Raw genomic sequence first — 5,906 nt, 5'->3', positions numbered from 1 at the left:
AGTTTTCGTTAATTCTACGCTTTCGTTAACGCTACGCTTTTTATATCAGTTTTCGTTAATTTTAGCGCTTTATGATATTATCAAATTAAATTAATAAAGAAATATACGTAAATATTAATAGAAAGACAGACAGTTTTAGGTAGAGGAACTTTTGCTGATTATTTTATATTTTAAAGAAAATAATGTAACTGGTGCTAGCCAAAAATACTGGTGTATATTTTTAATTGATTCGTTCCATAGCTTTATTGCTGCCAAATCACACAAACTTTTAGAAATATTAAATTGCATAGAACTACAGTTGAGTTCCATTTATCTACGGGCACATACATCTCCCCAGAGACGAACAATTTATATAACTGAAATTCGTACAATAGAAGTTCACTGCCGATGATTTCTCGTTCGAATACAAGTAATAGGAATTCACATTCAGATGAATAAATTCACTAGTCGAAGTTCATTTAATCGAGCACTAACTAAAATTTTATTGCGATATATGGAATTCTATTGTAGTGTATTTGTACTTTGAAACATTAAAACGTCCCTTTGGTAATATGAATGCTTTTAAGTGAAAGCTCCTCCACTAACTTCTAGAGTGTGTCGTTTATTTCATTTCGTCAGTTCGTAACATTATTATACGCATTAATGCATACGATACCAATTTTATACTAAGTTTAAAATTTGAATTACTTTAATTTATGTTATCGTTATTTATATTATTATTAATAAAAACTTGTGCATCCCAAATTTTTTAAATAAATTATTCTCAAAAATTATGAAACTCAATTTGTAATTCCAACTGAATGACCAATAACCAATTGCAGTAGTTAATGCGACTCAAGTAATTAATTACAATTTTTACGCATTTTTTATTGTTCCGTCTAATTGTTTAGTTAGAGCACGATAGATGATTTGTGCTGTTTGAAAAGGCTGGAATAGCGCTTAAGATGTAAAAATGAAAGTAATGTTCCAAAAAAAATCTATGAAATCTAGCTCTGACTGATATAATAACTGTTCTAAGAAATTCCTTTTTTTCTGTAAAATACCCTTCGATACAAAAATTTACAAAATTGTTTCAAATATCCCAGTATTCGTACAGAATTATTATTGTTTATTATTTAGAAGAAAAGTGCAAAGAGCTGTAAATTTGTGTGTTGTTGCTAATAAAAAATCATATTTAGGTGCAAACAATCCTTTCTGTGAACTCCATTTAATCGAACAAAATTTTAATTATTGTTCGATTAAACGGGCTCATGTCGGTTAAATCCACTTATCCAAATATTACCTTCTATCGTACAAATAAAAGATTGCAACTAATACGAAGAATCGGTAGGAGGTGTTCCTATCGTATGACTTAATTATACAGGGTGGTTGGTAACTGGTGGTACAAGGGGAAAGGGGGTGGTTCTACGCGAAAAAAGAAGTCGAAAATATAGAATAAAAATTTTTCGTTCGAGGCTTTGTTTTCGAGAAAATCGACTTTGAATTTTCGCTCGGTACGCGTACACTTCATCACGTCTCGTTATGGCGGATCTCACTGTAGATCGTTGTCTCGATAGAAAAATTAAAAAAAAATGTTTATTCTATATTTTCGACTTCTTTTTTCGCATAGAATCACCCCCTTTCCGCTTGTAACACTAGTTACCAACCACCCTGTATAAACTAGTTATCCTGCAACAAATTTATATAACCGGAATTTGGTTGTAATAATATTCAGAATGTCCGCGTAAGTTTATGCATCGAATTTATAATGCCAAATAATTTAGAACATTCGTATACTAGATCGCCTGAATATTAGAAGACTTGATTAATAATTGTACGAATAATTGAGACTCTACTGAAATTTAATTTACTCAATACACAAATCGTCTACCTTAAATTGGATTTTCAACATTCATGGATGACAAACACGAGGACGAAAAAATTTCAATTCTGCCTGTGTCAAACAAAGACTTTATACCAAATTGAAAAACGAATACACCGAAACGTAGTTGTACACTACTCTATTGAAAGTCCATTTAGTAATAACATTTGTCTGGACCGCGGTCATGGATCTATAACGGTGGCATAAATCAAGGCTTAATAGAATCCCGATTACCCCAGCTAAAGTAGATCGAGTGTACGTTGTACAATGAAAAATGGGGATAATGCAGCGGAATAATGTACGACGTATAAACCATGAAATACGTACGTTGCACTGTCATAGTGGGAAACTGCTCATTCCTGCAGCAATATGCGACACCACGGTACATTACGACATCCGAATGCGTGATGAACATAATCCTCGATGACTCTTTGCTTCACTAACGTTAGCAGCTACGAGCACGCGTAAAAATACAAATTTTCTCTTATTTCGAACAACGCAAGTTCCACGAAGGATTTATTTCACTTCAGCAACGACTGTAAAGCTCCAGTCATTTAAACTCTAGCAAGCTGTAACACGTTGTATATACATACGTAGGTTGCAAGCTACCTTGTGTTCAGTGAACCGAATATCAAGGAAAGATGTCGCGGTTTCGTACTATGATTTAATAATGAAGTGTTCATAGTAATTACATCGTTGAGAAAAATATGACAATTTGAGAGAAATTTTTAATATTCAAATAGGGACTCAGTTACGTATTTTTGAAAAATGCTTGATTGTTTGAAGGATACTACTATTATTAATATTACTATTTTTCAGGGAAGATATCTGATCTTAATGTCGTAAACGTTTTGACGTGTTGAACATTATGATATTCTGATATGATATTGTTATAAAAGTTATACAACACTGCTATATACAGGGTATTATACAGGGTGGTTGGTAACTGGCGGTACAAGCGGAAAGGGGGTGATTCTACGCGAAAAAAGAAGTCGAAAATATAGAATAAAAATTTTTTTTTTAATTTTTCCATCGAGACAATGATCTACAGTGAGATCCGTTATAACGAGACGTGATAAAGTGCACGCGTACCGAGCGAAAATTCAAAGTCGATTTTCTCGAAAACAAAGCCTCAAACGAAAAATTTTTATTGTATATTTTCGACTTCTTTTTTTGCGTAGAATCACCCCCTTGTACCGCCAGTTACCAACCACCCTGTATAATATAATATATGATAGCTTGTTTACGTTTTCGGCCCAAAATTCTCGAATGTAAATCGTAAGTTAAGGGGTTAACGATACCTGATTAGAAAAATTATCTTCTTCTTTTTATTATATTTTTAAATAAAAGCAATCTTTAAAAAATGTATTTATTGCAGTTGCACACTTTCGTTCCTCTTTTTATTTTTCTATCTGTTGCTGTATTGATATTGCCGTGTTATATTACCTACGTTTAGTTGTATATTGTACATGTAATTCATGTTTGTTGGCGTTATGAGAGACACTCGATTTGAATATCACCAGCTATGATATAGAGCTGTGGATGTAGTAGTTGTGGTAAGAGTAGTAATAGTATTGGAAGAGATTGCCATCACCGATGTAGTTCTTTCACTATTGTGCTACATTCCGGCAGGTAAGATAGATATGCTCTCTCCTTTCTTATTCTCCTTTTCGTTTTCTAAGTTGTATGTAACTATGCGTGTACACGGACGATTTATGCTGCACTCTTACGGTCTGACAAAGGATATAAACTAACAAACACGATGCCAAATTAATCTTGAGCATGATTTTCAAGGTCAACATTTTTTTACCGCAGTGTATTCTACTCATCGCGAAGTGCAAAAGTCTCGAAGAAGACTAAGAAAAGACAAAGGGATGCTAGAACATCCAGAATGTGAGTTGAGAAGCGACAGTGTCGGTGGAGAAGTCAGTTGAAAAGCGGCAGTGTGTCAGTTGAAAAGACACAGAGTGTGAGTTGAGAAGTCGCAGTGTGTCAGTTGAAAAGTCGCAGTGTGTCAGTGGAGAAGCGGCAGAGTGTCAGTGGAGAAGCCGGAGAGTATGAATCGAGAAGTTGAGAGCCGAGTATGATAATAAGACGTACGACGATATTGTAATCAGTTTTTTGTATTGAGTATTGCTTGTTAAACTAAACTTAACTCCAAATAAAACATCATTATTTGTCCTTACTCTAAGACCCATTAAAGTTACCACATATATATGTTGAGCACACGCGATAATCATATAGCTAATAGGGTATCACTCAATTTTTGAACTCACGTCGCTAAAAGTAAGAACCTGGTGGATTCATTGTACTAAGTTTGAGATACAATAGGTTCTATTGCATCTTTAATTGCATATCTAAAACCTCTTCTGTTCTCTTGGGTGAATATTTTTGAACAAATGTTTAATAAAGGCGAAGGAAACAATTTTCTAACTATTATATTTAACTCTAATCGTAAATCTGAGATTTATCGAATCAAATAGGGAATGTTTGAAAGTTAAAATTCCGTAAACTTTGATACTAAACTAATATGAACCAGCCAGGTTTTTATTTTCAGTAATATGATTTCACCAATTGAGTGATATATGCATTATATTATTATTACTGTATATTATTATTAGATTCAATTAAAAGCAAATTAATGATACACTATTAGGAAAATTATTTTCTTCTTTTTGATACATTCTTAAACAAAAACTATTCTCTTTTAATCTTATTATTTAATTTATTAATTTAATATTCCATTTTTTACTTTTTAGTCTTTAGCTATCATCTAATAATATATGTTGAATATCCTATTGTGGAATAAAAAGACTTTTTCAGATTTCATTTCAACTAGCTAGACAATTATTTCCAATAAAAAGAAATTGTCAATTTTTTGAAATTATATTGGATTATCATGGGAAATGAGATTGTGTTCCAAATTTCAACTTCCTAGCCGGTTGGGAAGTCGAAATTTCGTTCACAAAATTCCACCCAGACAAGCAGGGAAATGGAAAAATAAACCAAATAAAATTCATTGAAATACATCGTACTATCCTTACAAGCGACACAAAACAAAAATTAGAAAACAAAAGACAAACTTACAAACGTAGCCGTATCAAATATATGCAGCTAGAAAACAGAAGGACCTTTACCACTATTTTTTATGGACCAGAAACCAAATGAAAACAATAATTATATCAAGTTGAGCATGTAATAAGAACAAAAGTAGTAAAAGGAGCAAAAACATACTGTACAGAAGATATTATTGCATCAGGAGTGCAAAACAGCATTCCATTAAGGAATACGCAAAAAGTAAGGATTTGCTTGTCAAGTGCATTCTCTGTGATGGTCCTTTTATCCAGTGAATAACAAACATTGCAGTATATATGGAGAATTGCAAAACGTAAATGAGGTATACGTTGTTGTCCGTGATACTTGTAGCTGCTGGCTAAAGATGTAGACGTCGCTATAGCTACTGCTGCTTTCTTCTCATTTATGTGCCATGGAAGAAAAACCGGACTACGGGTGCCGGGATTCGAACCCAGGTTCCGAACGTTCGTAACTTAAGGCGCTAACCACTGCTACTAGTCAAGTGTTATCATGCTCTAACGAGAGACGACTAAATTTTACTAACGTATTTATAGTTACTAACGTATTAATAGTCTTCCGTTTCATTTCCGTGCTAATGAAATTTCAAAATATTTTATATAATACACGTAATATATTGTTGTATGTTTGTATGATGTCTTTAAGATATGTGGAGACACTAGTGTGCGCAAGATGTATCTGAGGTGTAGTTGTTTGTTCGCGATACTTGTAACTTCCTGGCTGAACACGTAGACGTCGCTGCAAGCTCTACTGTTTTCTTCTCATTTATGTGCCATGGAAGAAAAATCGGACTACAGGCGCCGGGATTCGAACCCGGGTCCCAAACGTTCGTAACTTAAGGCGCTAACCACTGCGCTACCGTCGTTCGACACTAGTTAGCGTCGAGTGGTGGTATCTGCTGTTGAGTGTCGCCACAGAAGCAAATCAGTTAACAAAGAATGCGCGTTTCGCC

The 5,906-nt window shown here is 33.8% G+C and overlaps 1 long non-coding RNA gene across 1 annotated transcript in view; it reads left to right on the top strand.

Moving 5' to 3' along the window:
• Window positions 1–3,621: 3,621 nt before the first annotated feature.
• The window catches only part of LOC117151404, a 5,857-nt gene continuing 3,572 nt past the window's right edge, over window positions 3,622–5,906 (top strand). Inside the window, exons 1-2 of the long non-coding RNA XR_004461301.1 lie at window positions 3,622–3,696; window positions 3,785–3,790. This is a non-coding gene — a long non-coding RNA (uncharacterized LOC117151404). The remainder of the gene's footprint in view (window positions 3,697–3,784; window positions 3,791–5,906) is intronic.

The sequence above is a fragment of the Bombus impatiens genome, unplaced genomic scaffold, assembly GCF_000188095.3.
Source record: "Bombus impatiens unplaced genomic scaffold, BIMP_2.2 scf_0198, whole genome shotgun sequence".
Lineage (NCBI taxonomy): Eukaryota > Metazoa > Arthropoda > Insecta > Hymenoptera > Apidae > Bombus > Bombus impatiens.
Note: the sequence above shows the minus strand (reverse complement) of the source record. Positions and strands in the feature narration are given on the sequence as shown.